An 11,398-nucleotide genomic window follows, 5' to 3' on the forward strand; every position below is an offset into this window, starting at 1 on the left:
CCCTAGAGGCAGGCCCTGGGATGACTGGCTTGTGAAAGAAATGCCGCAGGAGACGCTGGCGAGAAGCTGGGGAAGGAGGGCAGGGAAGGGGACAGGCCAAAGGCCTCTGGCCCGGCAGCCTCAGCCTGATCACGCACGGCCGCCCTGGAGGGTGACTCATGCCCCAGTGTTTGTTCCACCCTAAAGCCAGGCAGCTGCCTTTCTCCAGTTAGTCTTGGCTGAGGGCCACCGGAGAGGAGAATGGGCGATGTAACTCCCAGGTGTTTACCATCTCTGCACATGGGGAAAAGTGATTTTAGTAGTTCAAGGTGAGCCAGGAGAGTTGCAGCGCAGGTGGTGGGAAGGCAGAGCCGACAGCAGCAGGAACGGTGTGCACAGAAATGGCAAAAGGGAATCTGGAGGAGCACACCAGTATCCCCTGCAGCGACCTCAGGATTCACCCTTACTATCTCTGGGTTCTAGGTCTCTCCCAACCGCACTGAACTGATGGGAGAAGGAGTGAGGGCCCCTGTAGACTGGGTGCCAGAAGCTTGTTGCCCAGGTGGGAGCTGTGGAGTGTGCGAGGAGGGCACCGGGTCAGGCGAATCCCAAAGAAGCAGATGTTGCAGTTTGGCAGGGCTGAGGGTCCTGACTGTCCCCTCTCCTCTCAACTCCTGCCCATATATATGCACGGGTCACGTACACAGCCATGCACACTCAGACACAGGGGCATGGGAACACAGGGGTGTGAATATGCATGTGGAGCACACACACTGGTGCACACAGACGTGTACCCACAGGCTCCCTCACAGGCGTGTACACACTTCCACACAAGCCCACATACACACAGATACTCTTGCAGAAACACACCCATAGACATGAACACACGTCTTCACGCATGTGTTCCTGAACCCTGTTCTAGAAGCATGGCCAGCCAAGGTCCTTTTTATTCCTGGCTCTCAGGGGACAGAAGGGTAGGGAGATGGGCTGGCAGGGTCCAGGGCCAGGCCAGTTGCAGCTGGCCACTGAGGACTGACCTTTGACTGGAATGGCCCAGATCACACCCGCCCCAGAGCCCAGGCTCGTGTCTATCTGGGGTTGCCCCTAGAGGACTGATGATGGTATCTGGTAGCTCAGTTGCTGCCCCTACCCCCAAGGTTTCACTCCCACCTTTTACCTGGGCCTTAGAGCATCAGCCTGCCAGGGCCCCTGTCCCCATTGTACAGAGGAGGAACTGCAGTTCAGGCAAGGAAATGAGCCGGGGCTCCTGACATCCAGCCCTGGCCTGCTCCCTTCCCAGTGGCAGGAGCCAGCAGGAGCCTTGCCATTGGGAAACAGGGACATCAGTACTGAATCAGACCAAGTCTAGCTCTGAGCAGCTCCCAGTCTGCTGGAGGCCACAGGCATTTTAAAAGTGTGATCAATGCTGGTCTAGAAGGAAGCAGGAGATCATGGAAGCCCAGAGAGGGCCCCTAACAGCCTGGATGGGGTTGCGGATCAGGGAAGTCTTTCTGGAGGAGGTAATGTCTGAAATGACTCTAAAAACCAAGAGGAATTGGACTTGGGTGGTAAAAAGCATATTAGGCAGAGGGAAGAGCTTGTGCAAAATGCCATTGCTAGGGGAAGCAAGGTGAGAGCCTTAGAGAACCGGAAGTTGAACATGGCTGGAGGGCAGGGAGTGTCTGGGAAGGAAGACAGGAACCAGACTGATATGAGGGCTACACGCCAGCCAAGGAGCTAGAGCATCCAGAGGCACAGACAAGCCCCTGGGAAGTTTGAATCAGGGGAACGGTATAGTCAGGCTTACATAGGGAACATCCTTCTGCTGCGAAGGGTAGAGTGGGTCTGGGGGTGGCTTAAGACACATTTGAGATGAAGGATAGGACAACCGATTAAAGGAGGGCTGGTAGAGGCTTTGCAGGCCAAGAGGCAAAGTTGAGGATATTATGCAGGTACTTATATAACAAGAGACAAAACACAAATTTTTTTGTGTTTTAGTTTTTTTGTTTTTTGTTTTTTTTAAGAGGTGGGATCTCCCTGTGTTGCCCAGACTGAGTGCAGCGGCTACGCACAGGTGCAACCTCACTACTAATCAGTAGTTTTGACCTGCCGTTTCCGACCTGGGCTGGTTCATCCCTCCTCGGGCAACTGGGTGGTCGCCTGCTCCCGGGAGGTCACCACATTGATGCCAAACTTGGTGGGGACACCCCATCACATAGCACACTACAGCCTAGGACTCCTGGGCTCAAGCCGTCCTCCTGCCTCAGCCTCCCGAGTAGCTGGGACTACAGGCACATGTCACTGCTCCTGGCTACAAAATTTTAATTGACAAAACTCTAAGTAAATAACTCAGTATAATTTTCTATAATACAGGTCTACTAACAAGAAGAATGGAATTCTTTTTTTGGAGGATGACATTTCACTTAACTGGGACTTAGTGTTCCCTATCATCAGATTGATTGCGAATGTTCATCTGTAAAACCATTCTTAGGTCACAGGTCGTTCAGACAGAGGCTGTGGTTTGCTGACCCCTGGTCTAGACTAACGAGGCCCTGGTGGAAGCAAGTGAGAAATAAGGAGGCTCTGCCCTCCCCGCACCCGCCCACAGCCACAGTGCCTGGACCTCCGCGGTCAGCGCCATTGCTAAGCATTACTGCTTCAGAGGGCTCCAGTTATTAGGACGCTCTGAGATCCTGTGCTCAACAGGAAGACACCAGGAATATGAACATCCTGTAATCATGACATCTCACGGCAAGAGGGACTTCAGAGGTCCCCCTCCAGCCCTCTCCCAGGGCAGGATTGACATACATATGTTTCTTGGAATTGCTTCTCTGTACATCCCAAGTACAGAAAGTGGCTTGCCTGGGGTCATGCTGCAAGTTGCTGATAGAGCTGGGATTTGAACTCGGGTCTCAGGATCCCCAGCCCTGGTTCCTTTGCCAATACCACCATGTCCTCACCGACCAATGCAGAGGGGAGGAGAATGTGGGGAAGGAATAGTGTCAGGTCTCATGTGCCCTGAACAAGGTGCTCTTCAAGCTTCTGCCTTCCCTTTCTACCAGACCATCCCTCCTAATTTACTTACATTTGCATGTATCACTTCCAGGTGAGGAATCTGAGGCTCAGAGAGATTGAATAACTTGCTTGGCATCTGTGGTAGGCTGAAAGATGGCCTCCCAAAAGATATCCAGGTCCTAGTCCTCAGAACGTGTGAATGTCACCTTATATGGCAAAAAAGGGGGTGCCTCTGCAAAGGTGATTATGTTAAGGATCTTGAGATGGGGAGTTTATCCCGGATTATCTGGATGGGCTGTAAATGCCATGACATGTATCCTTATAAGAGAGAAACAGAGAGAGGGAGATTTTACTAGACGCAGAGGGCAGTAGAAGGTGATGTGATGGAAGCAGGGAGAAAGAGTTGCAGATGATACTGGCTTTGAAGACGGAGGAAGGATCCGTGGGTCAGGGAGTGCAGAAGCTCTAGAAGCTGGGAAGGCTGGAAAAGGCAAGGAAACAGCTTCTCCCTGAGAGCCTCTGGAGGTAGTGTGGCCCTGCTAATGTGTTGTACAACTGACACTGCTGCTACTGATTTTAGACTTCTGGTCTCCAGAACTGTGAGAGAATACATTTCTGTTGTTTTAAGTGACCAAGTTTGTAATTTGCTACAGCAGCCTCAGAAAACTAACATGGTATCCCACAGCAATGTTTCTTAATGTAATTAAACTTAATTTTAGAATATTTTGAGATTTACAGAAAAGTTGCAAAGACAGTACAGAGAGTTCCTACCTCCCCTTCACCCTAAAATGTTACCCTATGTAATATTTTCCATTACTATTGTACCCTTGTCACAACTAAAGAGCCAGGATTGGTACGTTACTATCAACTAAACTCATATTCTATTCAAATTTCACTAATTTTTCCTAATGACTTCCATCTGTTCCAGGAGTCCATCAAGGATACCATGTGACATTTAGTTGTCATGTCTTCTTAGTCTCCTCTGGTCTGTGACAGTTTCTCAGACTTTCCTTGTTTTTGAAGACCTTTAGTTTTGAGAAGTACAGGTCAAGTACTTTGTAGAATGTCCCTCAATTTAGATTTATCTAATGTTTTTCTCCTGATTCGTCTGAGGTGATGGGGCTTGGGGAGGAAGATCGCTGAAGTGACAAAGTGACTGCTATTCTCATCACATAGTATCAAGGGTACGTGCTATCAACAGGACTTAGCACTGGTGTTGTTAGCCTTGATCACCTGCCTGGGGTAGTGTTTGCCAGGTTTTTCCACTATGAAGTTACTCCCTGTCCCTCCCCCATCCAATTCTTTCCATACCCTACTCTTGGACACATCCCAATTCAACTGGGAGAGGATTAAGCTCCACCTCCTTGAGGGGAAATTAGCTACATAATTTATTTGGGATTCTTCTGTAAGGGAGATTGATCTCTTCTTCCCTCTTATTTATTATTCAATCATTTATGTGAGTAAATGGATGTTTATTTTACACTTTGGATTATAACCTCAGTACTACATTATGTATTTTGTTGCTCCATTATTCCAGCCACGGACATTGGGAACTTTTTTCAGCGTGGCTCCTGTGTCCATTTGAGATGCCCTCATCATTTGGTTTTTGGAGTACTTCCTTACTTCCTGGCACTATAAGATTCTTCAGGCTCTAGCTGGGCATGGTGGCTCACACCAGTAATCCTGGCACTCTGGGAGGCTGAGGCGGGCAGATTGTTTGAGCTCAGGAGTTCAAGACCAGCCTGAGCAAGAGTGAGACCCGTCTCTACTAAAAAAATAGAAAGAAATTAGCTGGACAACTAAAATATATACATATATATATATATATATAAGATTAGCCGGGCATGGTGGCGCATGCCTGTAGTCCCAGCTACTCAGGAGGCTGAGGCAGGAGGATTGCTTGAGCCCAGGAGTTTGAGGTTGCTGTGAGCTAGGCTGACGCCACAGCACTCTAGCCTGGGCAACAGAGTGAGACTCTGTCTCAAAAAGAAAGAAAGAAAGAAAGAAAGAAAGAAAGAAAGATTGATTCTTTTGATCTTTAATCACTGACATTCTATTGATAGGACCTAGGTTTTTATGCTGTTTTTGCTCTTTCAAGGGGCACTTTAAAAGGGGTTGCCAGGAAGGGTCTGCCCGCCCATCTGTTTCTATGCATTCTGTCACTGAGGGTGTAACTGAATGTACTGGCACCGGTTCCACTGGCTGAAAGGGAAACACTCAGGTCGGTTTTCTGGCATGTGGTGAGGGGAAGATGTAGAACCTAAGAAATGCCCAAACCTAGTCTGTAATAGGCACACCCTCTCATGGGTCTTTCAGAAACCATTTCCTGGCATTTATGAAGGGGAGGAGGTTGAAGCAGCAGGTATTGAATACCTCCTTATGGATGAACCATTTATGGGTGAAGAAACAGACTCAGCAAGGGGTCGGGCCTTTTGTGGGGACACATGGCCAAGCAGGGGCCAGGTTGGGCAAGGGCTGACTACCGTTTCCTTCATGCCAATCTGCCAGGTCTGAGGCCAGAACCCAGCATGGTGGGAGCAGCATGTGACAGCTGTCTGGGCAGGCAGCTCACATGTTGGGGCCAGGACTTCAGGAAGTCCTTTAACCTCTCTGACAATTGAACTTCATCTGTTATAAAGAGGTCACTGTGGGTGTCATTGTACAGCATTGCACCCAGAGTCCAGCACATAGTAGATCCTCAGTAAATGGTTCAAGATGCAGACTCTGCCCTCCATGAACTCATTAAGACAGATGCCCAGTTCAACCCAAGGCACCTTCTGCCCTCGTGGCTGGGCCCATGACCTACACCAGCTCAAGGACCTTCCAGGGCTCCTCCCTACCTCAGGAAGAAATTCCTGATTCCTTCACCGGGCATTTGAATTCTACCAGATGGTAGGCAAAGCAAAGTCGGGGACCCAGTCCCCCTTGGTCACCACTCTATCTCCAGCACCTGGCACACAGCAAGGGCTCAATGAAAATTTGCTGAACAAAGACCTAAGCATTTAGCCTCCTTTTCTTTGAACCTCACCCTTGCACCCAGAATCACACCAGGACTCTCACCAACGTGTGCCCTGCACTTTCCCTCCCGTCTGCGTTTGCTGCTCAGCAGCCTCCCTCTGGATGCCTCCCCCTCCTCCTTCTGAATCCTAACAAAGCACAGTCCCTTGTGAACTTGAGTCTTGGCCCCTGCCACGTGGCTGCTGGTTGTGCTGTGCTGGCTGATCCCCGTGCCACCTGCCACCCAGTCACCATAAAGCAGTATTAGACAGACGGCCCCAGCAGGCCTTTGTCCCTTGGGTGATAATGTCTGAGAACTTCTCCCTAGGTCAAAAGGCAGCCTGATTTCCAGAGGAGACTGCAGTCATCCCCATCACTTGAGGGCCTCTGACCGTCTGCCACCACGCCTGACAAACCCAGCGTCCTGTGCTGTCTGCATCTGGATGTAGGAGGGAGGAGGCTGCCTTCCCCACGCAGTGGTGAGGCCCCCAGGAGGTATCGGTTAGGAGGTGCTAAATTAATAATTGAACACTTGTATGTGTAGCTCCTGGCACATTAGTTGGGGAGGCCAGCTGCTATAATGAACACTCCCCAATCCCTATGGCTTAATTCAGTAAAAAAGGATTTTTTTTTTTTTTTTTTTGCACACACAGAGTCCAGTGTGGATACTCCTGTTTGGGTGGCTCTCTTGGGCAGCCCTCCTCTGAAATCGGGGCTCTACACTCCTTCTATCTTGTGCTGCTCATGTCTTCAACTTGTGGCCTCCAAGGCTGCTATGAAGAAGGGAGAGTCCTCTTCCTTCTGGCCCCTCAAGTCCCTCCCCATCCCCCCATGTCCCATCCTGGCATCCCCAAGTCTAACAGCTACTTGTACTCCATCCCAGCCCAGGCTAAGGGGTCACAGCCACCATTCCTACCTCCAGTACCTCCAGCCTTTGCTCAAACTGTTGCCCCCCACTCATTTGGGCCCCCTCTATATGGCCAGCTCAGTCTCTGTCCTCCAAGGCGAGCTGCCCCATGCAGCAGCACACAGCATTGGCACAGCCCAGTCTAGTCCCTCAGGGCCCATCTACGGTCACTGTGACAGCCAGCTTCCAAGCTGACCTCCCGTGGTCCCACCTCCTGCAGTCACACCCTGTATGGAGTGCGGACTGGACTTAGTGACTCTCATCTAATCAATAGAATAGGGTAGAATTGATGGCACATGACTCAGAGACCAAGTCATCAAAGGCAGGTGGCCTCTCTCCCTTGGCTCACTCACTCTGGGGGAAGCCATGTCACTGGCAGCCCCATGGAGAGGCCCACACAGCAAGGAACAAGCCTCCTACCAACAGCCGCATGAGGGAGCTTGGAAGTGGGTCCTCCAGCCTGACTCAAGCCTTCAGAGACCACAGCCCCCACCAGCTGCAACCTGGTGGAAACCCGGAGCCAGAGCCCCTTAGCTAAGCCACTCCCAGATTTCTGACCCTCAGAAACCGTGAGACAATAAATGTTTAAAGCAGCTAAGTCTGGGAGAGATTTGTTATACAGCAATAGTCAACTAATTTAATCATCCTCAAAGGCAAGGCCTGGTCTTCTCCCCGTCATCCTGCCCCAGGCATGGCGTGCATGGATTGAGCGGTGCACCCATGCGAGAATTCATTTACTCAGCTGATTCCCACTCCCTGGGGATGCTGAGGTGTGCCAGGGCTCGTGCTGCTTGGCTGGGGGCAGTGGGCAGCAAGGATTTAGTTTGACCCCTGGGGTTCCCAATCCATTGGGAGACAGAGAAGCCCATTCACCCATTAATGACCATGACCCTTTCACCCCCAAAGCTAGCCCAACAGAGGGGTACTAACTCTGACTCAGCACAGAGGGCAGAGTTTGAGGGTAGGTGGGGTGGGGTAAGAATTGACAGAGATGACCTCTGAGGATGAGTGATGTTGACCAGGTCGGGGGAAAGTGTGTTCCAGGAGAAAGGGAACAGCATGCCCCAGACACAGCAAGTGCAAGAGCAGTGTGCATTCAGAGAGCAGGGACGGGTGCAGGGGTGAGGCGTAGCAGAGGAGAGGGTCCGGGGGTGAGGCTGGTGAAGCCTAGGGGACAGATGATAAAGGGTCGGGCTGAGGGGAGTTTAGGCATGACCCTGGGCATTGGAGACCATGTAAGGGAGTCCAGTTTTGTTTGCGAGAGAGGACGCAGGTGCTGCTTGTTGGGTAGGCTGGAGGGCGTGCACTAGAGGTAGAGGCATGGTGCATAGGTTTACCCAGACAGTGCCCCCCCCAGCAGGGTGCTAAGTGCTATGTGGAGGAAAGTGAAGTCTGGGGGACCCAGGGGAAACCCCTCTCAACCAGAGCAATTAGGGAAGCCATCTTTGAATAGCTGAGGTCAGTATTGAAGGATGAATAGGAATTCCTCAGACAAGGGGGAGGTAACAGGGGAGGGGGAGATGGCATTTCAGGCAGAGGGAACAGTGTGGGCAAAAGGCCAGAGGTGAGAGAGAGTGTGGCTGATACAAGGAACTGCCAAAGGTTCAGAGTGACGGGAGCATTAGGGGCAAGGGAGGAAGAGCGATGAGGACGGAGGAAACTGGGCCAGGTGGTAGAGCATGGTGAATGGCAGGCTGAGAAGCTTGGGCTTGGAGGGAAACATGCTCTGTCTTCCGCTGACCCCTCCAAATCCACTCCCACCCATCTCTGCCCTGCTGTCTTTCCTGGGAGACCCACCTGTGTGGGCTGTAGCCGCAGGCCCCTCCCCCCTCCTTCCCTCCAGTTTCCAACTGGGTTCGGGCAATGCACAATGGAGATGGAATGGAGGAAGGAGCGCGAAGCAAGAATGCTCATTCCTGGCTCATCTCCCTCAGTCACGGGAGCTGCTTGTGCCCTTGACCAGCAATGGCCCTGCACGTGACTCTCCTGGCATAGGTAACTGCTGCCTCCCTCTGTCCTTCCAGGCCTTAGGTGGTAACTGTGCACATACCTTGGAAAATTGTTCCTTTATTAAACCCTCCTCAAATTCTCCTCTGGTTCCTGCTGGTACAAAGCCTAGCAGTGCAGAGCCACAGGATTTGGAGCGGGGAATGCTGCAGTCGGATCTGTGTTTTGGACAGCGCACTGTGGCTGTGCATGGGGGGCAATGGGGGCCGGCGAGCGGGGAGACTGCCAGAGGTGTGGTGCTGAGCTGGGGCCCTCAGGATACACAATGGCTTGGTCATGGTCACACAGGGAATTGCAGGCTGTGCGTGTGCACAGGGTTGGGGAGGCAGGGGGCATTCTGCTGCAGGCTTTCTGTTTTAAATTTTTGGTAGGTAGTTTGCAAAGATGACCGTAATAACCCCTCATGTGCCCATTCCCTTTTGTAATAGGGCATTGCTGCTCTTCCCGTGCAGAGCTGAAGCCTATTCCTTACCCCTTGAATCTGGATTGGCCTGTGACTTGCTTTGACCAACAGAAAGCAGCAGAAGTGACACTGCAAGTTGTGCAGCCTAGGACTTGAGTCCGTGGCTCTCATTCTTTTGGAATCAGCCGCCACTGTATGCTGAAAGTCAGTACAGAGAGAGGCCCAGCTGCACCAGCACCCCTGGCTGTCCCCACCCAGCTGACCCAGTGGCTGGATGCAGCTGCATGAGAGCCCAGCAGGACTCGAGGAGAGCCGCCGGCAAACCCACAGAATTGTAAGAAATAAATCCTTACTGTCTTCAGCCACTGGGTATTGAAGTGGCTAGTTACACAGCAGCAAACTATTATGGGCCATTATTTACCTCCTTTGCAAATCTTGCCCTTCATTCAAAGCCCCGCCCATGGGTCACTTCCTCTACGTCTTCCCCTTGGCTGGAAATCTTCACTCCTTTCTCTGAACGCCACTGCTTTTTTTTTTTTTTTTTCTTTTGAGACAGGATCTCACTCTGTCGCCCAGGCTGAACTGTAGTGGCATGATCACAGCCCACCGTAACCTCGAACTCCTGGCCTCAAGTGATCCTCCCGCCTCACCTCCCAATGTGCTGGGACAGGCATGAGCCACTGCACCAGGCCCACTGTTCTTTATTCCTTCTCCTCTTGTGACCTTATGCCACATTGCCTAATAGGATAATAACAGGCACCTTCGCAGGACACTGGGCACGTTCATCACCTGACTCCTAATTTACGTGGACTGCACATCATTACACAAAGGACGCGAGTAGCTTATTATCTCAGGAACTGCTCACATCACTGGAGGTGGATACTACGATCCTTGTTTCTTAGATGACAAAACTGAGGTTTGGGTCACTGAACAGGTGTGGAGCCAGGCCTGCACCTCAAATTTACACTTCTCCAAATGCCCCCCATGTTGTAGTCATTGGTGTGATCTTCCCCTAGTGGGGAAGCGTCTGCTCCCCTGCTAGAGGGTGAGAGGGAGTCACAAGCCCTGGTCTGACCCAGCCATCCCCTGTTCCCTCACTACTGACACATGTGCCTAACCCATACCCACCCTACAGACACATGCAAACATGCACCTTGCATGTGGTTTTCATTCTCTGCTGGTCTGCCCTGTGTCTCAACAGAGCCCTTCCCCCATCTTTCCCAACAGAATGGGGCCAGGGGTGGTAAGCTTAGGGTTGGAGGCTCAGGAAGGAAGAGATTAACGTGGTCTTCTGTGGCCCAGTCCGATCTGGCTTGTGGGAAGGTGAGATGGGGCCACAGGGCCAGGCTGGTGCTCAAAGGTGAGGCCTTGCCCAGCCCCCTCGGTTGGAGAGCAGGAAGGAAGAGAAGAGGGCTAGAACAGAATCCTTTCCTTTATTCAGTTGACATTTATGGAGCCCCCCTGTTGTGCCAAGGTCAGGGGATGAAGTTACAAAGGGCAAGTAAGAGGCACCCTCATGGAGCTCTCAGCCTACATCATGTCAGAGCTGAGACTCAGAGATCATCTTAGTCAGCTGGGGAAACTGAGGCTCAGAGGGAGCAGGGAGAGGCCTGCCCACAGTCATACAGCCAGTCAGTGGCAGAGTGTAGTACCCACCTTCTGGGCCCTTCTGGCTGTCACTCCATCCCTCAGAGGACCCAGAAACTTGGAGGTGCCTAGGGTGAGTACAGGAGCTTACTGGCTACCCCTCCTCTCCAGCATTGGTATGGAGGAGCTGGGACATCCAGGGCACAGGGCAAGGGGGCTTGTAGGAGAAGAGCCTGGAGCTGGTGGCTTCTTTGTGCTGTCACTCAAGGTTAGAGGAAGGGAAACCTTACTTCTCTCTTTTGCCTATATTTTCTTTCAGAATGTTTGAGAGAGATTACAACAGAGGACAGCAACCTCAGAAACCATTCTCTTCCAGCCCTCTCCCCCGTTTCACCAGTGGGCAGACAGAGGCCAAGGAGCAGGAGACTTGCAGAGGTTTTGCAGCAGCAATACAAATTGCGGATGCCAGAGTCTGATCTCCTCTTCCATGTTGCCAGCTGTGA

Source organism: Eulemur rufifrons, chromosome 6 (genome assembly GCF_041146395.1).
Source record: "Eulemur rufifrons isolate Redbay chromosome 6, OSU_ERuf_1, whole genome shotgun sequence".
Taxonomy (NCBI): domain Eukaryota; kingdom Metazoa; phylum Chordata; class Mammalia; order Primates; family Lemuridae; genus Eulemur; species Eulemur rufifrons.